Source organism: Platichthys flesus, chromosome 3, assembly GCF_949316205.1.
Source record: "Platichthys flesus chromosome 3, fPlaFle2.1, whole genome shotgun sequence".
In the NCBI taxonomy this organism is placed as follows: Eukaryota; Metazoa; Chordata; class Actinopteri; order Pleuronectiformes; family Pleuronectidae; genus Platichthys; species Platichthys flesus.
Genome location: NC_084947.1, coordinates 21,518,387 through 21,531,032, shown reverse-complemented (window position 1 = coordinate 21,531,032; position 12,646 = coordinate 21,518,387). Strand labels below are relative to the sequence as shown.

At 39.9% G+C, this 12,646-nt stretch overlaps 1 protein-coding gene across 1 annotated transcript in view; it reads right to left on the bottom strand.

Annotated features, from left to right (window-relative positions):
* arvcfb (ARVCF delta catenin family member b) overlaps positions 1-12,646 on the bottom strand; it is a 216,528-nt gene that overhangs the window by 159,996 nt on the left and 43,886 nt on the right. The window contains exon 2 of the mRNA XM_062384664.1: positions 9,244-9,328. The gene's annotated coding sequence lies outside the window, so the exon portion shown is untranslated. The remainder of the gene's footprint in view (positions 1-9,243; positions 9,329-12,646) is intronic.

The following is a 12,646-nucleotide window of genomic DNA, read 5'->3' as shown; positions in this document are numbered from 1 at the left end:
CTAATTTATTACATGTGTTCTGTAGCGACCTGTATATGGAGTATGTAAGAAAGCAGGAGATTAATGTATTATAGGTTGCACGTGGGGGCTGAAGCCTGCCGTCACATGTCCATGCTGAGTTTTCTGTAGCTGCTATCTAATCTACCATCACCTCCCTTAAACAGCATGAACCCAGCTACATGCCAACTCCGTGTCCTTGAACGTGTGACTGTAGCGGAATGAAAAGGAGAAGGAAGAGAGAAGGTACGGGTGAGAAAGGGGGAGAAGAGGCGGGACCGGCAGCGAAATTATTCAAATAACGGTTAGATTTGTAGCACCAAAGGGTTCCTCATTAGCATAACTTCAAAACCTTGCTACTCCAGTCTTAATAATACATGCGCTCTGAGTCTCTCCATGAATCACCTCGCACTCAGTGATATTTCTGTTGTTCTATTTGTTATGAGGCAACGAAATGTGGAGCTGAGTGGGAGAGGGGCAGGGCAGCAAACTATTCGTGCACACACACACGCACGCACACACACACACACACACACACACACACACACACACACACACTGACAGAAACACACCCTCTTCCTCTCCCTTGTCTCAGAGGGGCAAGGCAGTTGGACATCCTGATCTTTGGTTTATTAAAAGAGGCCTTGTGTCTTATCTGAGAGACAGACCACTCATACCAATTAACATTCCAGTGCAGTGTCTTTGCAGAACTGGAGGCTGAATTTCCCTCCTCATGCACACACCCACACACACGTTTGTATAGCCTCTGAGTGAGGACACGCATTGGAACAATGCGTTCCCTAGCCCCCTACCCTAACCTTAACCATCCAAACTAAATGCCTAACCCTAACCCTTAACCTAATTCAGATCCTAACCCTAAAACCAAGTCTTAATCCCCAAAAAATCCATTAAAGGGGTGGTCACAAAGTGAGGACCGGCCAAAAGGTCCTCACTTTCCCAAAATGTTCTCACCACTTAGGTTGTACACTCAAACTGGTCCTCACAAAGCTGTACAAGAGTACACACACACACTCAGGCTGTTGTGAGAGATGAAAGCACAGTGTGTATTGCTGACAGAATAAAGCAATACTATTTCAGATAAAAGAAGAATGAAGGTAGTGGGCTGTATCTTGAGCGGTATGGGCAAAGTCAGCACTGAGAGGTTTATTCTGGCCTGGCTTCACTGGGTCGACCTGTCCACGAACAAACATGTGAAAAAGAGAAACAGATGGACTCGGGTCTTATTGTTACGACTTAGAAAATAGCCTTGCTTCCAAGAAGAAGCAACAACCTCAATCAGTTACAAAAAGTTTTACCAACATTTATTTGGAGAATTTGTACATTGTATTCCTCAAGCATTAAAGTATGTGGCTGACTAACATACTGTATTGGTACAGTATTGGCATTTCATCAAATAATTCGGTAGTCAGTATGATAGACACAATGTTTTTGTTATCTATAGACGATTTAAGCTTTTACAACTTTTATTCTAATATTAAACATGAAGTAAATGCCGATGGGTACTGTGAAAGGGAGCACGCAAAGCTACAAACCCCCTGAGAATAATCAATCTAGTTCATCTTAAATATATGAGCATTTTAGCATCCTTTTTGGTCAAACTTTCTTTTCATTTTTTGAGTTCGGCTAATTTGATCCATTTTAAGTCTGAGACTGTTTCAAGCTAAACAACTTGGATAAAAAAACTCGTGCAGCACCAGACAGCAGATAAACAAACAAATGTCTGGTGAACAAATTGATGCATTTAGCAGCTGAGGAGGCAGCTGGTGGAGATCAAATCAGAGCTAATCGAAGAGTTGGTTAGACACAAAACTCCAAATATTTTTTTATGTCTGGTAGCCAATAGAAAAAACAATCAATGTAGATTTGAGCACTTCACTTTTCAAGTCTTTTCATTTATCCAAACAAGGCAGATAAATAGGCTTTAAAGGTTTATGGTTATAACGTGTCCAGTTTATTAGCAAAATAACATGACCAAAGTGATTCAGACACAAACGATTTCAGGAACATAACTGACATGATGGATACTAAGTCTTGGTGCTTTGTTACTTGTCTTTTGTGTGAAAGAATCTGATACATTCGGATTAAAACACCCAATGAATACTGAGTATTTGTAGTAACACACTGGTATAAAATATGGAGGAGCTGAAATCAGTTGGGAGGCAATCAGAAGCAGGGAGCTTCCCCTCTTTGTAGCTGAAAAAGAACACAGCAATCCCATTAATACAAAGGCAGTGTTCATCCCCCAATTTCTCTCCTTTGGCAGTTAAGAGGACGAGGCTTTGTTCAATGTCCTCATGTATCATTTTGTAAGTTTTGTAATGACAGGCGAAATGAAGCTGCAATATTAAAACCAAATTAGCAGGTCTCTGAAGGCCTGTAGCTCTAACAAGGACTTCATATAAAGTGAAGTGGAAAGTTACAGACTCTATAAGATGACACTTAAAAAATATCAGTATTATAACTGAAGCCTTTGGGATAATCTCCAATATTCTTATAAGAACATTATATTTTTGTTGAAATCAGAGCAGCAAAGATTTCCCCTCTCTCTAAGTCTAACGCATTCCCATGAGTGGAAGTAACAATGGTTCTGTCTTTTATTTCTTTTGTAGTGTTTATTATAGATAACTATGACCACAAAATACAGAATTCAAAGAAACTCAAACCGTAATTATTATAAAACAAACCTCAAACTTCATATGTTACCTGCTGGGCCTAGGGGATATAGCGGGTGCTCTGCAACAAGAAGGTTGCCGGTTCGAATCCCACTCTATCCCATCTGCATGCCTAAGTGTCCTTGGCAAGATACTGAACCACTAAATTTTTATAACACTCAGCATTCATGAGGGGCATGAATGCTGAGTGTTATAAAAATGTAAGTCGCTTTGGATAAAAGCATCAGCTAAATGACATGTGATGTAATGTAATGTAAACTACATGATATGGGGCGATAATGGATTGAGACTGGTACCCGAGGCGCTAACCCTCCACATTTACGTGTGAGGTCGGTGAGGTATGAGGCGTGAAGGACACTCAGGCGTACACATCACAAAGGAGGTCCCTGGATTAGTTCTGCTCGCTGCTCCTCTACCGCCGCCACTGTCTGCTGCATCTTCACAACTCATCCAAACACAGTCTCAAAACACCACAACACCAGGACAACGCTGCACCACCCACCATCATACAGAATGAGTCCCCACTGGAAATAAACCGGCATGCTGTCAAATCTAATTACTGTTACCTATAACATAGCAACCAATGTGTGTGAAGAACAGTTGGCAATATGTGGCAGACGCCGTATTGGGGCATGTAAATGCATTTTAATTTTGATGGGCATGTTTATGGAGATTTTTTTCAAATCCCTATCATTAATGATATGGTATGAAAAGGACCATATGAGTTTAGAATGAATCACTTTGAAACGCTATTTAATACCCTGCACTCATGGGGCCTGAAAGGTCATAGGGAATTTTTTTTTCCGAGGCAATACTTTACAATATGCTTAGTTATTGGGCCAATCTTCAAGAGAATTATAATGGACTGCCAGCTAGGTGCTACACTCTGCAGACACTACAGAAATGAGAGATGATCTGACACCTTACATTGCTCATTTACAAAACTCATGCTCTGACAGTATACACTACAGCCACTGGTTCTGACCACAGCTGCAACCCTTTCAGGCTGTAGGTGCTGCTGGGAAAATTCATATGGTTTTGGCATATGTGCAAATGTGTTGGGTGTAAGGCAACAGAACTACTTCAATTAGTAACAATATAGGAATTCAAGAGTAACTATTCTCTGCTGCTAATTAGCTGCAGGAATACAGAGTCACACTGAGGGGGTGCACCTACTCCCAATGTGACTGGAACTCATATATAAATCATAATATCATAGCATAATAAAGCTCAGTTTCCCTCTGTGAATAAAAAAGGAATGCAAATGTATTACAAGATAATGCATATGTGGCCATGGTAAAATTCCCATCATAACCATTTCATCACTGTGTACTATAAGCCGTTTTGAGACATGAACTCCAGAGAATGTCAGCACAGTGGGGTCCGGACTTTCTCCGGAGTTTGCATCTCACATATGAGGAACTCAGCAGGAGATTCTCTGCTCAGACGCGTTCACAACAACACAGAAATCTCCGGAGTGTTCTTTTTGTTTACAGGACAGTCTGCCTTGACATATTTATAATCATTTTTGTTTTATGTCTGTCACGTGTTCGAAAACATTATCAACTCACCAACTCACTACAGTGAAAAATCTCCTGTTGTATCTGAGCTCAGGAACTCCAGAACCTATGACGCGGATATTTGTACTTCATTCGCCCCTCTGGTTAATTATCTGGACTTTTAGAGTTTATTATCCTCACCATGACAGCGGTCCACTACCCTGTCCATGGTACCTTACTATGGGTCAATTCCAGGGTTATAGGGACAAGAGCAGTGGCTTTAGACTCTAAAAGTCCAGTTTACCTTTTACCAGGTTGTAATGAAACATCTTTACTCTGAGAACCAGACACACTAATTTTCACCTCACTGCTTGCAGGAGGGATTGTGGAAATGCAACAAACATGCCCTGAGGAGACAAGACATTGGAAACATAGTCTGGTGGTGGACAGTGACCATTTTCTGCCATCAGAGCAAGAGCCCAAACTTGTCAGAGGCACAGCTCAGGGGAAACACTGCCACTCTTCACTGCAACCCAAATAAAAAAGAAAGTGTGGCGAGTCACAAAACGAAGACGGCAATCCCCCTGGGGGTGGGACCGTAATTTGTGACCATTTAATAAAACACCCACAATCATCCCCCGCAACGCAAGGCCTGCTGGAGCTAAGTGCATGTTCTCTTTGCACCGCTGAAGGGGATGTAATTATTACTGAGAGAAGCTGTAAACATACACTTTGCTTCAATGCTATTCAAACAGTTCCACTGAAAAGGAGCAGCTGGTCTCACAGTCTTTCTATAGTCTTATTAAAGTGTGACAGAACAGGATATATTTAGTTGCGGCAGTGGCAGGTTGACTGTGCAGCATGTACGAACCTTGGTTCAGGTTTACAACTGAATCCGACCACATTCACGTCTGGAGCCTCTGGAAGTATCAGCTTTACACCAGCCACATCTCCTGATCCACACTTACTGAAGCCAAACATGCAATCTTTTAAGGATTCTTTTTTGGTGCTTTGCCTCACATGAGGTGTTGGAAATAGCATGTTCTAAGCAAGGTTACACTCATTACTGTATTAAACACAGACAGGAATAACTTGAGGGCTTCATCATTACATCCTGCAATTTCCTCAAAAAGATTGCATATTGGACTGTGGGCGGAAGTTGACTGCGTGGCCACAAATCCATTTCATCCTGTCTCAACCGATTCATGGAGCTGGATCCAGTCGTAAAACAGCTCCTCTCTCTCGGTGTACATTTACCTATTAAAGTCGTTTTTCCCTGGCTCATTAACATGCCCTCAGTGCACAAAATGATAAACAGCATCCTCAGGCTCATTCTGACATTGAATGAATCAAAATGAGTAATAACCAGTATTTGAACACTTCCTGAAGCTGAGGGACCGGCTGACAAGAAATCATTCTGAAGGCGACATGGCCTAAATGTCACTTGGAGTAGAAATTCTCCTCTGGAATTGTTCTTATTAATCATGTAAAAATGTGGCTTGAAAGAGGCAGGGAAGGCACCAAAAATAAAATTGAATGAGTGTGTATCTGCTCCATAAAAAGTAAGATTAACTTTAATAAATCCTCTTCTATCTAAATTATGTTGAAATCAGGCCATGCTACTGGAGCTCAGTGGGCCGAGGGCCAGCGGTGCCTTTTCCTTCGAATGAAAACAAAACACTGGCTTCTCAGAGGTGTCAGCGAGAGACAAACAGAGGGATGGAGAAAACATTAAGTAGTCCTGGCTGGAGCAGCCTAATTAAAACTCCTCCTCTGCACGATCAACACTGAGAGGCTAATGTCAACACTTTTTGGAACAATTTAAATTTCCTTTCAGCTGAAGAGACGGAACTGAGCTTTGGTGAACACTTTTAGCATAAGCATGTTTGACATGCGTGTGAACTGAAAGTCCAACCAGCTAGTTACTGGCTACCTGCTGCTAATGTCACAATTTCCGTGTGTACAGACACTCGATGTAACTGAGCTCAGTCGGACACTGAAACACTCAAACTATCTTGTGAAGGAATGATGGACGAGAGGCTTGCTGCTATTAATGTGCTGCTATTTATTGACCCTGGCATATCTATCCTGAAGTGACCAAGTTACACAGTAAAATGATACAACTGAACATGAGACATATGTACATGGAGAGGAACAGAATATAATGTACTGTTTGGACTGGTTAGTCATGCAGTTGGCTTGTCACCCTACTCACACCCAGCATCTCATACCAAGCATCTCACACCCAGCACAGCGTCAGATCTACACAGTCTTTCAAGCTCCAAAATAAGATTGTGACTGCGGATGCATCAAGTCACAACAGGCATGCAAGATATATTATTAGATAAGACTAAAATCAATCAATCAATCAAATTTTATTTGAAAAGTCCATATCAACAAATCATAATTTGTCTCATAGGGCTTAACAAGGTGCGACGTCCTCGGTCCTTTACCCTCAACAAGAGTAAGTTATTGTCACTAATGGTAGAATATATGAGTAGGCATATTGTATATCAAGCAATCGATCGATATCAGCCCTCTAGTCAAAGCTACGCCCCCAAAACACATTTACATGCACTGATTTAAAACTGGTAGAGGCAGAGTTTACCGTGACTTCCACACCAACCTCTGACTATGGTATACATACTTTATACCAACTGGGACAGGAAACCATGTGAGTCACGTCACCAACATGTAGAGTATATTAATGGTGGGTGGTACCACAACTATACAGACTATGTTACAAAATGAACCCACAGTTCAGTTCAACCATTACAAGCTATAGATCCTTATTAGGTCAATTTCACATTGTTAACCCACAGTGGGAATTTCCCCTCCCTTCTGGGTTACAAACAATAGAATATGTTAGAGGAATGAATTCTGTTTCGTGACATCATTAAAAGGCCTATGTGCTGCCATCTAACATATATTAAAACTATATAACATAAAAGAACTGAGATGACTTAAGTTTCTTCATAAATGATATTTAACAAGTTGCTTTGCTTGAAGTCCTGTTCCATAAAACCTTTCAGAATGAGAGTTAAAAGTCATATTGGTTCACACGACACATGAAGTCAGTGACAGTCATAATTAGCATCTTGCCACTTGAATAATATGTATTTCCACATTATTAAAATTTTTCCTTTTTCTCAGTGAGGCTCCAGAGACTTAATTAAACCAATGACATTTTGAAAGGGCGTGGAATTCAAGGATTTTATGACCTTGGTTTGAGAAGTGGTGCTCCTGGAAGGATAACTGCTGCGTCCTTAAATCAGTGCACTTAAACTCCCCTGACCAGAATTTACTTACAAACTGACCCTGTGTACCCCAGAAGATTTCTGCAGCTACCCCAAAGGGTGATTTTATATATTTGTAAATGCTGAAGCAGCTTCTGAAGTTTTACAAAGAAAGGTCACAATGAACATAGTATTAAAAAAGAAAAACATTATTCCATTCAGCTGTGATCACGCATACAACATCTGAATGCAAAGAGCAGCTATCTGTCTGCATCTTGTAACAAATCAAGAAGGTAAAAGATCGTGAAGAGTGGTGCTTTGTTTGAGGTTGCTATGCAACTATAAAATAAAGTGTTGAGCCTGGATAACCTGAAAATTCAACTGACCAGCTGTCTCACTGCCGTGACCTTGACAAACAGGGAGATTGCTACAGCTGACGGACACAGCAGACAGACACAGATATTGATTTGATTTCATGTATTTTTTTCATATTATGTTTTATGAAGCCCCTCTTCATATTAGTTTTGGCTTATCTTTTTCATGTTGTTTTATGACCGCCTCTTTGTATAAGTTCTGGCTTTTGTGAACTTGCGGCCAGTACCATTTTGAGCACCCGTGCTTGATGGGTAACCTCTGCATAGCTTACTATTAAAAAGACTCAAAGGCAACTCCAGTCTGAGAATTTTCATGATTTCAAATCTCAAGATGAATTTCCATCACATAACAAAGGTGAATATGCTACTGAAATGAAATAAAATAAACAACACAATGACTTTTCTCTGCTTGTTCATAAAAAAGCCAAAGAGAATAATGCATACATTTAAAACATCAATTGTATAAGGTGTACTCATCTTAAAATAAAGCTAAACTATTTCAGATATTTTTTGGAAAAGATATTTCACCCATGTTTTTAAAATAATACACATCTAAAAGCTCAATCAAGGATGCTGCGTGAGTTGGCGGCGATACAGTGCAGATCAACGAACCGTCGAATCAAGTGAAATGTTTTATGCTGTCTTTAAATCTAATCCCTAATGTCAAGTCTCTGAACAGATATCTCATCTGAGGCCAGGCTGCAGCTCCTGCTTCAGTTGCACAGACACAACTCTGGTGATGTACTGGTTCCTTAAAATCTGCCAGAACAGTAGCTCACTCCCTCCAAAGAAAAAGTACAAGACCATGACAGAAACAAAACATGACCTGGAGTCTGGATCAGCTTTTTGTCTCTAGCCACGTCACCAAATGACTGCGTTGAGCTGCCAGGAACCAGATTAACATTTTCTCAGCAGAAAAGAGAAACAGCGTACTGTAGTGACTTCTTCTAAATCAACGACTAAAGAGAGTCCTTTTGTCAAAGTGACGAAAGAAAAGGCTGACCACTTTGCTGAACTTTCTTTTTCTTCTATTCTTCCACAGAGAGGTTCAACTTCAGTTTAAAGCTCCCAGGCAACCAACCAACATCAAGGCCGGAATTGTTTGTCAGGTGGCAACGAAACATGATTCTGCCTCTTTGAAATGAGAACATCAGCCCTTTGGAAAACAGTGAAAGCAAGGGCAGCCCGAGAAAGTCACTAAAAAGAAGTTGGGAACATACAGTACAGCAGTTATTTGGGGTCTGTGACAGAAATCCAGAACAGGATACAACAGTGAAGGTTGTTTCTACCTGCTTTTTCACACCGGCAGTCAATCATTCTGACTGTGTGTTGTCTTTTATATCTTTTGGGGGACCTTCAGTGTATTTAAATGATTTTGATAACAGTTATATAAATTCAGTGTAGTAAACCACTATACAATAGTTTGAAAGGAGGTTGAACTCACCTTGGTTTGAGGAGAATGACCCATACAAAAATCAGGCGAGGTTAACATTTATCACTCCAGAGTCACCACACTTGAGACGCTACACCTGAAAAACAGAGAGAAAAATATATGAGATTTCTGTGTTAATCTTTCAATAATACGTTTTGCATTTTGGTAAACAGTTGAACATATTTATAAAGGCCAATGAAATATATTTAAGTAACAATGAAAAGTATTTAACTAACAAAGTGCAAGAAAGCCTATGAGCGTATATTCCAATGTTTTATTCCTCAAAGAGGCCTGTATGAGAAAATCATTTTAATCAATGCTACCTATGGCCCCAACATTTTATTTAAAGTTAAACCAAAGCAGGTGATAAAATATTGACTTAAACATGGTCCATTAAGTAAACAGCTTTATGAATAGTTCCAGAAAACCAGTTCCAACTGAACAGCCAAAATCTGGATTTTAAAACCACAACATCCTCTGATAACATCAAAGACAACAGTGCTGTGATGTCGTTCTTTGTTCTTGTTAAGATGATCACTCAGAGAGGAAGTTAGAAGCTCATTATTGAGTATGTCAGCTGCTGCATGGACAGTAAAGAGTTGTTCAGAAAGTAGACCAAAGCATGCACATCCACACTGTCCAGGTGCTGGACAGATTTGATGAAAACCATAAGATGAGAAATGTCAACACACACATAAAGAGAATATGGAGTGAGGAGGGAGAGGCCAACCTTGTTGGTGTGTGCTGGTGAATCTTTTGTACAATAAGTTATTAAGCTTTGCCCCCCCGAATAAATATCACAAGATTTGTCTCTAAATAAGGCAGTGAAGAGGTCTGAAAAGTCAGTATATCTAGCAGCAGACACAAAACTGGCAACACCGACTGTAAACGCCCCTGATGACATAATAGAAACGGTTGGTACCAATTAATTTTGAAAGAGCAACAGCCAATGAGGATACTTATACTGTAATGTCAGTCAGTCAGTAAGTGACCTCTTGTTGTGGTCGAGCCAAGAACAAGGCAGAGTGAGGCAGGTTTCCCTCATATCCTGACACTACCTGAGTCGGCAATAGACCTTAATCATTTACTTAATCCCATTAACATTAATAAGGGAAGATTGACTTCCTGTGGTGAAGGAAGCACATCAGCAGCTGACAGTAATGACTGTAAGCTATTACATTTATAATTTAAGATCATCAGGGACGGTATCAGTCTATCACTGGTCTGAATGAGATGCTGGAGAACCTTTGTGAACAAGTGGTGAAGGGGTGAACTACGTGAATAAAACGCCGGGAGTTCTACTTGAGGGCAGCAGCATGAGGTGGCGAGGCTGCTGTCCTGTTTGGTCAGGGGGCGAGAGAATACAGGACCTCCAGCTGAGCACTTGACCTCCGTCTCCATCATCCCTCCCTCTTCTCTCTCTGAGCTCTTTAACTGACTCTGTTCACTCTCTGTCTCCTCCAGTAACAGTTAGCTGAGCACTGCTGATACCCGGGGAGGAAACATTTGCAACATAAATGTACTGAAGTAAAAGTACCACAATTACGTTTCTACTTGAGCAAAGTATGTGCTTTTAAATATATTATATGTACCAAAAGTAACCACTTGTGAGTATAGCCTATTTCCTCACGTCTAACACATCATTAACTCTGTTTACTGTATATTTTGTTTAATACTAGTAGTTCAGACTCTGGTATATTAATAAAGAATGCTGCAGATGATGCTGCTGAAAATATTTGCAACGTTATATTGATTTAGTCTCTTCTGATCCATTTAAGATGCAATAATATGAAATCATCGTAAAATGTAGAAGTTTAGAAAGCAAAGATATATGTAGGTTTTAGGGTAGCTTCATATTTTGGACATGTTCTTAATAAATAAATAAAACAAAAATATGCACTAGATTTACAACAAATAGTCAAAATAAATAAATCGTGTCCAAAAAGCAGTAGGAAGAAGTAAATACTCATCTTTCATCAAGACATTGGTGAAATGACTCACTATTCAAACATTCATCGTAAACAGCTTAATCACAATCAGCAGACATAAACATTCATGCCTCAACGAGAGAGCAGATAAAACTTTAGAGCAAAGATAAGAATTTTCACATTCTATTCTCTTTTTCATTGTGCTACTTCACCTCCACTATTATACATTTCATGTGTTCAGTATATAGGTTTTAAACATCAGCTCTTCCATGGAGAAAAACCTTTCATTGTTAAACAAAGACATTTTGTTCCAGTTCTCATTAATTGTTTCTTGAACATATACATTTCTCTCAAACTATGTTGACTTCTCATTTGAAACTGCAGCTAAATACCACTGGGTAATAGCAGATTTCTTGCTTTATACATTATTTGACTCATTTTGAGGTCGACCAAGTCTTTAAACTTTAGTGCTTTTAGTTTTATAAAAAGTGACTGTAGGGTAAAAGTGAAAACTAACTGAAAACAAATCTTCTTAGGTAAAGTACAGAAGCTTGAAAAATAGCTTGAAAAATAGTAACAAAGAATATGTACTTAGTTACATCCTGGCCGCTACATGTGAAAATGTCACACGTTGCATATATCCACAGTGTGTAAGTAAAAGACTGTGATGGCTGCAACTAAATGAAGCACAAGCAGATAAATAAAACATATTTAAATGAAGTCCTCCCCAATCATCAACATTTTAGTTCGACTGCAAATACAAAAACACAACCAACTGCAGAAACGCTGATTCCCCTGCAGTTCTTATTTGCTTGCACTGATTCAGTTTTATCTCTGAAATCTTTGTCCCTTCGGTGAAGATGTTTTCTGGGGTTGTGTCGTGTCTGCGCTGAGGTCCCTAGAGTTGCTGCGAAGGAAACAGACGAAGTTCCAAATAAGAGATTTACTAATTTAGGTTCTTTCCTTGCACCTTCTACAACTACAGAGTCATATAAAACAGGCGTACATTCTCAAAAAAACGATTTTCAGTCCAAAGCATAAAAAACCCTGCCTTGCTGAGAATGGGACGACATTTACAATTCCCGGGAGGCTTGCGAGGGAAAGTGACAGAAGTGCTTGCAAGCGGCCGCCTCATTCACTGTCATTGCTCATTTTGCAGGATCTTTTATGTGACACCATTACAGCTGAAGGGTTGTTTTTTTTTGGTGTTGTTTTTAAAAAGGGGGTGATTCAAAGCTTTATGAAAAGAACAAAAAAAAGACGTGTTCGACAGAGCAAGCGAACACAGACTTAAACTTTCTTTTCCACAGCCCCCAGGGGCAGATTAGTTTGAAACAAAGGCATCTTAGAAAATACATCCAACAATCAATGGCAGCTTTGGGCTGAGTCATAATTTATTACGGGTGCACACTGCACAGCGGCGCCTGTTGGTGTCAGACTCAACACTGGGCATCAGACTCCAAATAGTTGCAAGAAACTGGAGCTAG